The 13,859-nt window shown below is 40.2% G+C and overlaps 1 protein-coding gene across 4 annotated transcripts in view; it reads left to right on the top strand.

Moving 5' to 3' along the window:
- Window positions 1-13,859, top strand: part of SVOPL (SVOP like) — a 77,009-nt gene that overhangs the window by 53,857 nt on the left and 9,293 nt on the right. The gene's annotated exons all lie outside the window — the stretch shown is intronic.

Here is a 13,859-nt window from a genome sequence, read left to right as displayed (position 1 = left end):
CCTCCTTTCTCCCTGGAGACCAGAGTGCCATGCTTGCCTGTGTAAATGGCCGCCCCACAAATCCCAAACATATATCCTTAGATCCAGCCACCAGAAGACACTGATGCGCTCTCTGCACCCCTACAGAGGGGCTCTCACTGGCCAGTCTGGTCAGTTGTTCACACTTGAGCTAAATCAGTTGTGGCCAGGAGTCAGGGTTATATATACATGCTGCTGGGGAGGAGTAGTTTTTGGAGAAAGGGGGTTGTCATAGGCTGAGCAGACTGTAACGTGTATTTCCTATAATTTAACAGAGATTTTGCTACCACTAGTTTTTTAACTACTTTGGAAGTATTTTGCACACTCCTCTTAAGGAAAAATGAGGGCAGCTTTTGTCTTGTGACTTTTGCTTTTCAAAGATCTTTTATACTTATTATTTCACAAATTTCAGAAAAGAACCTAATGGTGACAAAGACAGCAGTAAAATATTAATCGTATTTCTGGATGATCAGACCAAGGTATAGTTTATCTTTCAAGCTTTAATTAGGAATTGAGTCTCTTAGTTCTCAACCACTTGGAACATTTTCTCTGGGTATTAGTGGTATTTATCCTACAGGCCACTCCACTTTTGGTGGGCTTGTGGACCAGGAAACATCTCCCAACCGGGACTGGTCTCCTGAGGCGATAAGGCTCTGCTCTGCTTAGCATCCTGAAGCCAGGGGGTTCTCACCTCTTTATAGCCACATCATTCATCTTTCTGTGGCCCGCTCATTTGTAAAATAAAGATAAATGATAGCACCCTAATCAGTCAGCCTTCCTTTGGATGTAGTTCTCAAATTTGTGTGCATATCAGAATTCCTAGGATCATTTGATAATGTGAAGATTCCTGGACTCCACCCGGAAATTGATTCTGTATATGGGCCCATCACCTGTATATATATATATATATATATTTTTTTTTTTTTTTGGTGAGGAAGAGTGTCCCTGAGCTAACATCTGTTGCCAGTCTTCCTCTTTGCTTGAGGAAGATTGTCCCTGAGCTAACATCCATGCCAATCTTCCTCCATTTTGTATGTGGGACGCCAAGCATGGCTTGATGAGCCGTGTGTGGGTCCAAACCCACGACCCCAGGCAGCCAAAGCAGAGCATGTGAACTTAACCACAACGCCACGGGGCCGGCCCAGTTCACCTGTATTTTTAACAAGTACGCTGAGTGAATCTGATGCAACTGGTCTGTGGCCCACCCTCTGAGAGGTAGGCCATTAACGGGGAAGATACCAGCTGGGAGATTAGCTTCTACTTTCACCTAGTTCTCTTCCTCTTCCTCCTCTTCCTCCTTCTCCTCCTCCACCCCCTCCATCTCTTCTTCTTTTTCTTTTCTTCCTCCTCCTCCTCTTTTGCCCTAAAACAGGCTATTAAACCAGTTAAACTAAAATGTTTACATATTAATCAGTCAAAAGTTTATATATTCTAATGATTATATTTATAAGTTTAATAAAAATATCTCTAAAAATGTTTCAAGACATTTATTGGTTAGAAAGTTTAATGGTTGTAGAAATAATAGGAGTTGTGAGTATATAGTCCAAGAAAACAAAAAAGGGGGAATTTTGCTACAGAAGTATTAAAGACTCAGTAAATACAGATGGGACCAGTATAGGGCCCTTACCCATAGATCAGGGACTGCCTCCTCACTTATTCTGGGAAACTTCAAGAAGTCAGACTCCTTAGCCCTAGACAGGCACTCCTTGGTTCAGAGAGTTAGGGCCTGCTGGTACTGCTATAGATGGATAAGGTCCTTTGACCACATACATGGCTTTGGACTTCACCCCAACCTTGTGTTGCAGGCCCTTGTAGCTCATGGCCACATGGCTGTGGGGACTACAGGTCTGGGTAACACAAGTAAGACTGCTGTCTTGTGACCAGACTTAACATGATGTCACATCAAAAGAAGCACAGTCCAGCATCCAATAAAAGCATTGAAAAGCATTTTATTTTATTTTTTTAAAGATTTTATTTATTTATTTTTTCCCTCCAAAGCCCCAGTAGATAGTTGTATGTCATAGCTGCACATCCTTCTAGTTGCTGTATGTGGGACTCGGCCTCAGGATGGACGGAGAAGTGATGCCTCGGTGCGCGCCCAGGATCCGAACCCGGGCCACCAGCATCGGAGCGTGCGCACTTAACCACCAAGCCACGGGGCCGGCCCTGAAAAGCATTTTAAACCTTTACAAAAGCTTTTACAGACGTGTCGATGGGGAAGTCCATTTGTGACTCCCAGCAAAACTTTTAAAAATCCTCTTTGCTTGCCTCACTTTTGTTGTCACCGATAGGACAGCAGTTGTCCCTGCTCTCCATTCTCGTCCTTCGATCTCTTCACCCCTCAAAGTTCAAACTCTACTAAAGCACGGCCTGAACTATTTCTTCTCTGGTCCCTTCTACAACCTTCCCAGATCTCTTTGTTTGTTCTCTCTTGAGCAGCTCTCTGCTCTTTCTAACTGAAATCATTTAGCCTCTCAGGATTCGAAAAGAAGCTGGTTAGACACACAGAGACTCTTCGTTAGGAGGCAGGAGTGTTCCTTCATTTAGGAACCTATTTTGGTGACCATTCAACAAGTTGTTTTCAGAGTAATTCTCTGCAAATTTTAGATACCCTGTGTGCAGTTTGGCAGTTAGAACACCACGAAGGACTCCATTAGCTACAATCTATATTTGGTAGAGTAGAATGGAGAATTATTTTATCCCAATTCAACATTCAGCCAGCATGGACTGCGCTCTTCCTCTATGCCTGCCGTTGTTCTGTTTATTTGCAGCAGTAACCAAGCCAGACAAGGTTCTTGTGCTGGGCGGGAGCTGGCCTGCACTGGCTTGTAAAAGTTGATTGTTAAAGTTTCAGGAAAGTTTGCAAGCTGGTTAATGTCACATTGTAGCTTGAAATGAGCTATGGTATTATCTATACCACGGACATTGGCAAATGCTACCATCAGAGCTTTTCTTTTTTGAAAACCTGTTGCTAAATATTTGGCAGCACACCACCACAAGATTCCTGCTCTCAAGACTATTTTACAAATATGCAAATAATTAAGGTAATTTCAGATTGTGATAAGTCTTTTGGAGATAATACTATAATGGGAAAAGGGAGTGACAGGTCTTTTCAGGCAAGGCCTCTCTGGGAAGGTGACACTGGAGTTGAGACCTGAAGTATGTAAAGGGAAATAGCATTTCAAGTAGATGACAGCTGGTGCAGGGCCTGGAGGTGGGGCAGGGATTGGTGTGTTCCAGGAACAGAAAATAGCAGTGGTGAGCAAAATGGAGAGAATATGCCTTATATGCAGATTGAGGACTTTGGATTTTTTCTTAGGAGTAGTAGGAAATAATTTAAGGATTTTAAGAAGGTGAGTAATATCATCAGCTTTGCACTATAGAAAAAGAATCTAGTTGCTATGTAGAGAGTGAATTACAGGGGGCAGGGGTCAAGGGTGGAACAAGCTTGTAATAAGACTTAATTTCACTTTGCCAGGTACTACTTCCATGAAAAGGGAGAGTTCGGAATTCTGGAAAACCCTTTCTTTTATAGTATAAACATATCGGAAAAGACTACATAAAAACTTTAAACTCCTGCAGAGAAAAAAAATCCACCATAGATAAGAATAAAAGACAAATGTTTATCTTTCAAGAATGTCAAAAACCCCTAGTTGAATTGTTACAGCTGAGCAATGATGTTGTCTTATCAAATACCTGACCCTCTCCAGAAGCAGGGAATCCAATGAATAGATGCATGAGATCATACACAGAACTTCACGAGTTAACAAAGTGAAAAACATATCCATTTCATATTTCCATAAATGATTTCTAATAAGCACTGAAAATGTACATTGTTAAAGACAAACAAAGCTGGACACTAAGTTGGTAAGGACAGAGTTTGATCAGTAATAACTATTGCAACAGGGTAAAGGGTGCAGTGCGAACTGAATTCAACTTTGATTTGTACAGAGGTGACCCAATGTTTTAAGGAGAAGAGGAGGGCATAGGATGAGCAGGGTCTCAGAATAAAGGAAGTGAAAAATTGCAAAAAGTGGGAAGAGGGGGTTGGCTCATATGAAACCCAGACATTGTATATTCTTGGCTCCTTTGTCATAGATTAGTTGACCATATAGGTGTGGGTTTATTTCTGGGCTGTCTATTCTGTTCCATTCATCTATGTGTCTGTTTTTATGCTAATACTATACCATTTCAATGACTATAGCTTTGTAATATAGTTTGAAATCAGGAAGTGTGATACTCCAGCTTTGTTCTTCTGTCTTGAGATTGCTTTGGCTATTTGGGGTCTTTTGTGGTTCCACAAAAATTTTTGGATTGTTTGTTCTATTTCTGTAAAAAATGCCATTGGAATTTTGATAGGGATTACATTGAATCTGTAGATTGCTTTGGGTAGTATGGACATTTTAACAATATTAATTCATCTAATCATGAGTATGAAACATCTTTCCATTTATTTGTGTCATCTTCAACTTCTCTCATCAGTGTCTTATAGTTTTCAGTGTACAGGTCTTTTCAGCTCCTTGGTTAAATTTATTCCTAGGTATATTATTCTTTTTGATGCAATTGTAAGTGGGTTTTCTTAATTTCTTTTTCTAATAGTTCATTATTAGTATATAGAAACACAACAGATTTTTGTATATTGATTTTGTATCCTGCAACTTTACTGAATTTGTTTACTATTTCTAACAGTTTTTTGGTGGAGTCTTTAGGGTTTTCTACATATAATATCATGTCATCTACAAATAGTGACAGTTTTACTTCTTCCTGTTCAATTTGGATGCTTTCTTTTTCTTGCCTAATTGCTCTGTTTAGGACATCCAATACTATGTCGAATAAAAGTGGTGAGAGTGGGCAAGTCTTGTTCTTGATCTTCGAGGAAAAACTTTTAGCTTTTCACCATTGAGTATGATGTTAGCTATGGGCTTGTCATATATGGCCTTTATTATGTTGAGGTACATTTCCTCTATACCCACTTGCTTGAGAGTTTTCATCATAAATGAATGTTGAATTTTGTCAAGTGGTTTTTCTGCATCTTTTGAGATGATCGTATGATTTTAATCCTTCATTTTGTTAATGTGGTGTATCACATTGATGTGTGAATGTTAAACCATCCTTGCCACCGTGGAGTAAATCGCACTTGATTATGGTGTATGATTCTTTTAATGTATTACTGAATTCAATTTGCTAATATATTGTTGAGGATTCTTGCATCTATGTTCATCAGGGATATTGGCCTGTTGTTTTTTTTTTCTTGTGGCATCCTTGTCTGGTTTTGGTATTAAGGTAATGCTGGCCTCAAAAAACGAGTTTGGAAGTGTTCCCTCCTCTTCTATTTTTTGGAAGAGTTTGGGAAGGATTGGTATTCTTCTTTAAATGTTTGGTAGAATTCACCAGTGAAGCCGTCTGGTCCTGGACTTTTTTTTTATTGGGAGGTTCTTGATTACTGACTGAATCTCCTTACTAGTAATTGGTCTGTTCAGATTTCCTATTTCTTTATCATTCAGTCTTGGTAGATTGTATGTTTCTAGGAATTTATCCATTTCTTCTAAGTTATCTGATTTGTTGGAGTATAATTGTTCATAGTAGTCTCTTGTGAGTCTTTGTATTTCTGTGGCATCAGTTGTAATGTCTCTGTTATTTCTGATTTTGAGTCCTCTCTCTTTTTTTTGTGAGGAGGACTAGCCCTGAGCTAACATCTGATGCCAATCTTCTCCTTTTTTTCCTTGAGGAAGATTGGCCCTGGGCTAACATCCGTGCCCATCTTCCTCTGCTTTATATGGGACACGCCACAGCATGGCTTAACAAGCGATGCATCAGCGCGTGCCTGGGATCCGAACCTGCGAACCACGGGCTGTCAAAGTGAAGCGTGTGCACTTAACCGCTGCACCACTGGGCTGGCCCCAAGTCCTCTCTTTTTTTTCCTTGGTAAGTCTAGCTAAAGGTTTGTCAATTTCGTTTATATTTTCAAAAAAAAAAAAACAGCTCTTAGGGGCTGGCCCGGTGGTGTAGTGGTTAAGTTCACATGCTCTACTTCAGCAGCCAGGGATTCACAGGTTTGGAACTCCGGGCACTGACCTACACACTGCTCATCAAGCTATGCTCTGGCAGTGTTCCACATACAAAATAGAGGAAGGTCGGCATGGATGTTAGCTCAGGGCTAATCTTCCTCACAGAAAATACAAAACGAAAAAACCAGCTCTTAGTTTCATTGATCTTTTCTATTGTCTTTTTCATTTATTTCCACTCTGATCTTTGTTGTTTCCTTCCTTTTACTAACTCTGGGTTTAATTTGTTCTTAGTTTTCTAATTCTTTGAGGTGTAAAGTTAGATTGTTTATTTGAGATCTTTCTTGTTTCTTGATGTAGGCATTTATCACTATAAACCTCCCTCTTAGAACTGCTTTTGCTGCATCCATAAGTTTTGGTATGTTGTATTTCCATTTTCATTTGTATCAAGGTATTTTCTGATTTTGATTTCTTCTTTGGCCTGTTGGTTGTTTAGTAGCATGTTGTTTAATCTCCACATATTTGTGAATTTTCCAGTTTTCTTCTTGTAATTGATTTCTAGTTTCATACCATTGTGGTTGGAAAAGATTCTTAATAATTATTTCAATCTTCTTAAATTTATTAAAACTTCTTTTGTGGCCTAATATATGATCTATCCTGGAGAATGTTCCATGTGCGCTTGAGAAGAAGGTGTATTCTGTGGCTTTTGGATGGAATGTTCTGTATATATCTGTTAAGTCTATCTAATCTAACATGTTGTTAAGGCCAACGTTTCCTTATTGATTTTCTGTCTGGATAATCTATCTATTGGTGAACGTGGGGTATTCAAGTCCCCTCCTATTATTGTATCGCTCTCTATTTCTCCCTTTAGGTCTGTTAATATTTGCTTTGTGTATTTAGGTGCTCCTATGTTGGGTGCATAAATATTTACAAATGTTATATTGTCTTGTTGGATTGACCCCTTTATCATTATGTAATGACCTTCTTTGTCTCTTAATACAGTCTTTGTCTTAAAGTCTATTTTGTCTGATAAAAGTTTAACTACCCCAGTTTTCTTTTGGTTTCCATTTGTATGGAATACCTTTTTCTATCTCTTCATTTTCAGTCTGTGTGTGTCCTTACATCTGAAGTGAGTCTTTTATAGGTAACCTATAGATGGGTCTTGTTTTTTTAATCCATTCAGTCACTCTATGTCTTTTGATTGGAGAATTTAGTCCATTTACATTTAAAGTAATTATTGATAGGTATGTACTTATTGCCATTTTGTTAATTGTTTTCTGGCTTTGTTCTTTTGTTTCTTCTTCTCTTGCTCTCCCTTTGTGATTTGATAGTTTTCTATAGTAGTATGCTTGGATTCCTTTCTCTATTTTTTGTGTATCTACTATAAGTTTTTGCATTGTAGTTACTAGGAGGCTTACATAACACATCTTATAGATGTAACAATCTATTTTAAGTTGATAAAAACTTAAGCTCAGGGGCCGGCCCCATGGCGTAGTGGGTAAGTGCACGTACTCCACTGCTGGCGGCCCGGGTTCAGATCCCAGGCATGCACCTATGCGCCGCTTGTCAGGCCATGCTGTGGCAGCGTCCCACATAAAGTGGAGGAAGATGGGCATGGATATTAGCCCAGGGCTAGTCTTCTTCAGCAAAAAGAGGAGAATTGACAACAGATGTTAGCTCAGAACTGATCTTCCTCACAAAAAAAAAAACAAAACAAAAAACTTAAGCTCAAATGCATTCTAAAGCTCTACATTTTTACCCCCCCACCACGTTTTGTTTTTGATGTCACAATTTACATCTTTTTATCTTGTGTATCCATTAACAAATTATTGTAGTTATAGTCACTTTTACTACTTTTGGCATGGAGCAGAGGAAGAGTGCAAAGATGATGTTCACTGCCCTCCCTGGTCTCTGGAAAGGATTATAGTCAGCCCCTAGATGTGTGCTTAAGTAGAAGCCTTCCCCTCAGGCCACAGCTATGAAGATAAGCCCATAGGCCTCTTTCACAGAAAGACTGGGGGTGTGGTTTAGTCTGTTGTCTCTGCACTGTGTCTTGGGCTGGGGAGGGTGGTAATCAGTTCAGAACTATTTGTTTATTAACAGTGCTATGGGATCCACAGATGTAGGTCCCACCAGCCAACAGAACCAGGTGATCAAGGGGTGTCCCCTGGGTGGCAGCCACAAAAACTGGGGCACCAGACATATGCACAAGCTCCTTTCCAGGTGATACCAGTGATCTGGAGTGAGCCAGTGGGGGAGTGTGAAGATAGCACCTGTCCTATGGGGTTTCTGGAGAGGATTACAGTTGGCCTCTAGATATGTGTTTAATTATTATTTTTTTTAATTTTATTTATTTATTTTTCCCCCAAAGCCCCAGTAGATAGTTGTATGTCATAGCTGCACATCCTTCTAGTTGCTGTATGTGGGACGTGGCCTCAGCATGGCGGGAGAAGTGGTGCGTCGGTGCACGCCCGGGATCCGAACCCGGGCCGCCAGCAGTGGAGCGCGTGCACTTAATTGCCAAGCCACAGGGCCAGCCCAATATGTGTTTAATTAGAAGCCTGCTCCTCAGGCCACAGCTGTGAAGATAAAGTAATAGGCCTCCTTCCCAGAAAGATGGCATTTTAGTCTGCTGGCTCTCAGCTGCTGTGCTCTGGGGTATAGCTTGTTAAGAACTCTTTGTACATTTGTTACAGTTCTGTGGGATCCATGAATGTAAGCCCTGCTGGCTGCCAGAGCCAGGCAATCAAGGAGTGTCTTCTGGGTGGTAGCCACATAAATGGGCACCAGATGTGTGCACAAGCTCCTTTCTGGGGCATACCAGAGATCTAGAGCAAGGCAGAGGGAGAGTGCACAGATGGCACCCACTGGCCTTCATCCTTGGAGAGTATTTCAGTAGGCCCTTGGATGTGTGTTAAAGTAGGTGCCTGCCCCTCAGGGTGATGCTTTAAGATAAACAAATAAGCCTCTTTCACAGAAAAACTGGATGTGTTTCACTGGGTTGCCTCTGTGCTGGGCCCTGAGGGGGTAGCCGCATTAGTCCAGATGAGCTCTCTAAGAACATTTCTCAGTTGGCTATAGCCCTGTGGGTCTCATGGATGCAAGCACCAAGCCACTAACTTGGCTTTCCAAGTTAGATGTTTTGGGGCTCATCTCTTAGGTGCAGGTCTTAGAAGTTGGGGTGCCAGATGTGAGGTTCAAACCCTTGGCTCCTCAGGGAGAAGCCTGGGGTTGTGAGTTCCCTCCTGGTTGTGGGTCACCATACCAGGGATGGGGTTTATGGTGAGATTGTGTCTCAGGCTCTCCTACCTGCTCTTGTTATCGCCCAAGGGATGTTGTCTGCCTGCCGCAGGACATGCCGATAGTCGAGAGGCAAGGTGGTAGGAGAGAAAGGGTTTTATTACAGCTTGCTAGCAAGGCGGAAGTTGGCTGACTAATGTCTGAAAGAACCATCTTACAGAACAAAGACTATAGGCCAGTTATATAGGGAGCTGGTCTCCAGGTGGGGAAGGCGTCTTATCTCTGGGTGGGGGCAGACATCTAGTCTTAGTTCCTGATAATCTTTTGTTTATCAGAGACCAGAGCAATACCCTACACCCTGATTTAAAGATAACAAGAACACAATCTTTAATATGTATAGTAAAGGTTACTGTTCACGTGAGTGAATCACTGACACAGACAGTTTAGAAACACATTTGATCCCCAATTAAATTATAAGGAATAGCCAGAGTCACCACACCAGATCTTTCAGTTGTCATTGATGATGGCTATCAGCAAAGGCTCTCTGCCAGGGGGTCATCACATTCCTAAGGAACTCAGAAGAACAAAGTTATCAACTTGTCGCAGCTGGGAGGGGCCATAAAATCTACAGAATTTGTATATCTCCTGGAGGGTGCATATCCAGCGGGGTTAGTTAATCAAAGGTCATTCAGAGTTACAATATGGTTTCCTTTCTACAATATGGTTTCCCTTATGTCAACCTTGTGTTGAGCCGGTATCATTCTGATGTGTTTTTTTTTCTCGTTTGCCTGATGTATGGGAGTTACTCAGCTAGTTTTTGGGTTTCTTTCCCAGGAAATTGTTTCATATGTAGCTGTAGATCTGGTGTGTCCATGAAAGGAGGTGAATTCAGGATCCTCCTATGTTGCCATCTTGAAATGGAATCTTCGTGTGCTTTTTATAGCCTGCTTTTTGCATACAACAGTATGTTGCAGACATTTTTTATGTCAATAAAAATAAAAGTCAAGCCATTTTTCGTGCTGAAAAATATATCATTGTATGTATACTCCAAAAGTTACTTTTCAATTACTTTATCAGTTCTGTATTGTTAAACGTCTAGACTATTTGATATTTTTCTTTTATAAACAACAGTAATGAGCATCCTTGTGCTTACATTTTTATCCAACTATGTAATTATCTCTTTAGGATAAATTCCTAGAAATTGGATTGGTAGGTAGGTCAAGGGTCTGCTTTTTCCATTTTGGTATATTGTGCTAAAATTCTCTTTGGGAAGGTTGTACCAGTGTGTAAGGCCATGCTGCCTCACATATTTGCCAATTGGTTTTGTTAGTCTTTTTCATCTTGGCCAATCTTGCGGGCAATAAGTGATATCTCTGTTATTGTAATTAGTATTTCTTTATTAAGCATGAAATAGAATGTTCTTTTCATATTTTAATTGGGTATTTTATCTTTTTTAGCTTGCCCATTCAGGTCCTTGCCCATTTTTCAATTCAGTCTTTCAAACATTGATTTGTGAGAGTCCTTCTTATATATAAAGGATTTTAACCATTTTTCTGACATATTACAAATATTACCCCCAGTTTTCCATTTGTCTTTAATTCTTGTTTATGTTCTCCTTTATCTGTACAGAAACTTTAAGTTCATAGGCACTCAAATTTATCAATATTTTCCTTTACAATTTCTGGATTCTGTGGTCAGGATTGTAAAAATACACATCTCTCATTTCTTCCAGTCTTGCTTGGCTTTCTCTTGTTTGGAGAAGAGAGTGTGTAAACTTTTTATTGAAGTATAACATACATATAAAAGTGTCCAAATCATAAGTGTACAACTTAATAAATTTTCACTTTGAATGCATCCAGGATTCCGACCCAGAAATCCCTGATGTACCCTCTTCCAGAGCATCGGTGTATCAAAATGTGAGGTCTAATGCAGGAAACAGCTTTATGATTTCCTAAATGGCAGGCCAGTTGCCCCTACACTATATATTGCATAACCCATTTTTTACTCATGGATTAGAAATGTCTGTTTGCTTATACTCCCACAATTACTTGGTCTATTTCTAGCCTCACTATTTTAGTCCATTGATCTGTCTGGTTTTGTTATTGTCATATTCTTTTCATTGGTCGAATGAGATTTATAGTACTTTTTTTTTTTTTTTTGGTGAGTAGATCAACCCTGTGCTAACATCTGCCAATCCGCCTCTTTTTTTTTTTTTTTGCTGAGGAAGACTGGCCCTGGGCTAACATCCGTGCCCATCTTCCTCCACTTTATATGGGACGCCGCCACAGCACGGCTTGCCAAGCAGTGCGTCTGTGCGTGCCCGGGATCCAAACCGGCGAACCCCGGGCAGCCGCAGTGGAGCACGCGCACTTAACCGCTCGTGCCACTGGGCCCGACCCTATAGTACATTTTTAAAACTGGCCGTTTAAGCCCCACCTTATTGCTCTTCTTGATCAGATAAGCTTTAGAATCACTTAGTTACAATGTGCCTCTCTTGTCTGCCCAAATCCTATTAAGATTTTAATTGTTAATTTGTTAAATGTATTGGTTAATTTAGGAAAAACTGACTTTTTTTCTTGGTGTTGTCTTCCTATCTAAGAACAAGATTTGTCTCTCCATTTGTTCAACGTTCCTTCCATACCCCTTGCTGGGATTTTATTGTTTTCTTCAAATAGATCCTGCACATCTTGTTAAGTTTATTCTTAATCATTTTAAGGCTTTTCATTGTTATTGCAAATAGATTATTTTCTTTCATTATAACTTCTAGTCTGACATCCTAACTAATTATTTGTCCTTAGAAAGGCTATTGAGTTTTTTAATCTATTGATTTTTCAAACAGTCAGCTTACTGAACTCATTCCGGATAGTTTTTCATTTGAGCCTCTTGAGTTTTTCAGGTTTATAATCATATCTGTCCTGTGATTTCAATCTATCCCTCCACGTGAATCCTTCCTGTCAGCGTTTTAATGTACTTAAGATTCCATAGCTTACAAACTGTTAACTCAACCCCATTGACTCTCTCTTTCCAGGCAAACCACTTAAACTGTTCCTTCTCACTATCCTCATTTCCTTCTCCTCACTTGCCGCCTCGCCTCCTCCAACCTGGCTGCAGCCGTCCCTACTCCAACAAAATGATTCTTGATATGGTCTCCGGTGACCTTCCCTTCTCTAAATCCAAACCTTGTTTCAATCCCCCATCTCACTTGACCTCTCCTTCCCTTTAAAGACTTATGGCCACACCCTTGCAATCTATTCCTTCTCATGGCATCCATCACCTTGCAGTCTTGTGGTTTTCCTCCTATATCTTTGGCTGTTCCTTCTCAATCTCTTTGTGGGGTAACTTCCTCTACTCTTTCTTTATTGTTGGAGATTCTTATTGCTTAATATTAGACCCTCATCTTTTCATATTTTACTCTTCACTTTGGTGGTTCCACCCATTTTTATGATTTTAGTTACCAACTATATGCTTGTGACTCCCAAATTTACATCTCTAGATTAGGCCTTTTTTCCAAGCTCCAGATTCATACATCTAATCACCTCCTCAGCATTTCCACTGGAACGTCTCAAAATCATCTTAAATTCAGCATGTCTGAAATTAAACTCATAACATTTCTCCCCAAACCCACTCTTCTTCCACAGTTTCCATCAATGAATGGCATTACTCTCCAACCTGGGAGTCATCTTTCTCTATTCCTTTCTCTCTTATCGTCATATTCAATCCCCAAACCATGTAGATTTAACGTCCTAATAGATGCTGAATCGTTCATCTTATCTCCTTTTCCACCACCAGCCTCACTCTGGTTGAAACTACCCCACATTTCATTGGACTGCTAAAATAGAGTCCAGACTGTACGCTCTCATTCTCCTTCAGCACGTTTCCTGCACTGCATCCATGTAGATCTTACATTATTCTTGTGCTTTTAAGCTTTTATCATCTCGACCTTGCCCTTCCTCACAAATAAAGACTAAAATCCTCAATGTGGTTTACAGGGCTCTACCAATGATACCCTCATCTTGTACTCTTATCTGCTGTTTACTTAGCTATAAACAATCTAGTTCTTGTAGTTTATTAAAGGCACCACAGTTATTTCCTCGTGGGGTTTTCTCACTCGCTATTCCCTTGGACTGGAAACTCTTTCTGCCCTCCCACCCCATCTCCACCTCCAGTTATCTGTGATTCATTCCCTGCTTAGGAAAGCCCTCTCTCATGCCCTAAACTAAGTCTTGTCCCCCTGCTATGAGCTCTTAGGCACTTTGAAATTTTCTTTTATGTCGCTTATCAGATTGTAATTGCCTATTTATTTGTCTGGCTATTTAAAATCTCTCTTCCAATAGACTTTAAGCCCCGTGATGAGGACAGGGACGTGTGCCTCATTTGCTAATTTTTGTATGCCTAGCTCCTACTCCAGTGCCTGGCATATAATGGGCACTCAAAACATTTTGCGAATGATGTTTCTAACTGGCTATTTTTTGTATATAGAAAACGAATTTATTTTTCACATTAATTTTGTATCCAACTATTTTACTGACCTATCTTATAGATCAGTTTGGGTCCTCAGAAGAGCAGATGCTAACGTGGAATTACACACGAAAGAGA

Source organism: Ceratotherium simum, chromosome 1 (assembly GCF_057802395.1).
Source record: "Ceratotherium simum simum isolate JZ-2026a chromosome 1, ASM5780239v1, whole genome shotgun sequence".
NCBI classification, from domain to species: domain Eukaryota; kingdom Metazoa; phylum Chordata; class Mammalia; order Perissodactyla; family Rhinocerotidae; genus Ceratotherium; species Ceratotherium simum.
The sequence above is the reverse complement of the archived record's forward strand: the minus strand, read 5'-3'. Positions and strand labels throughout refer to the sequence as shown.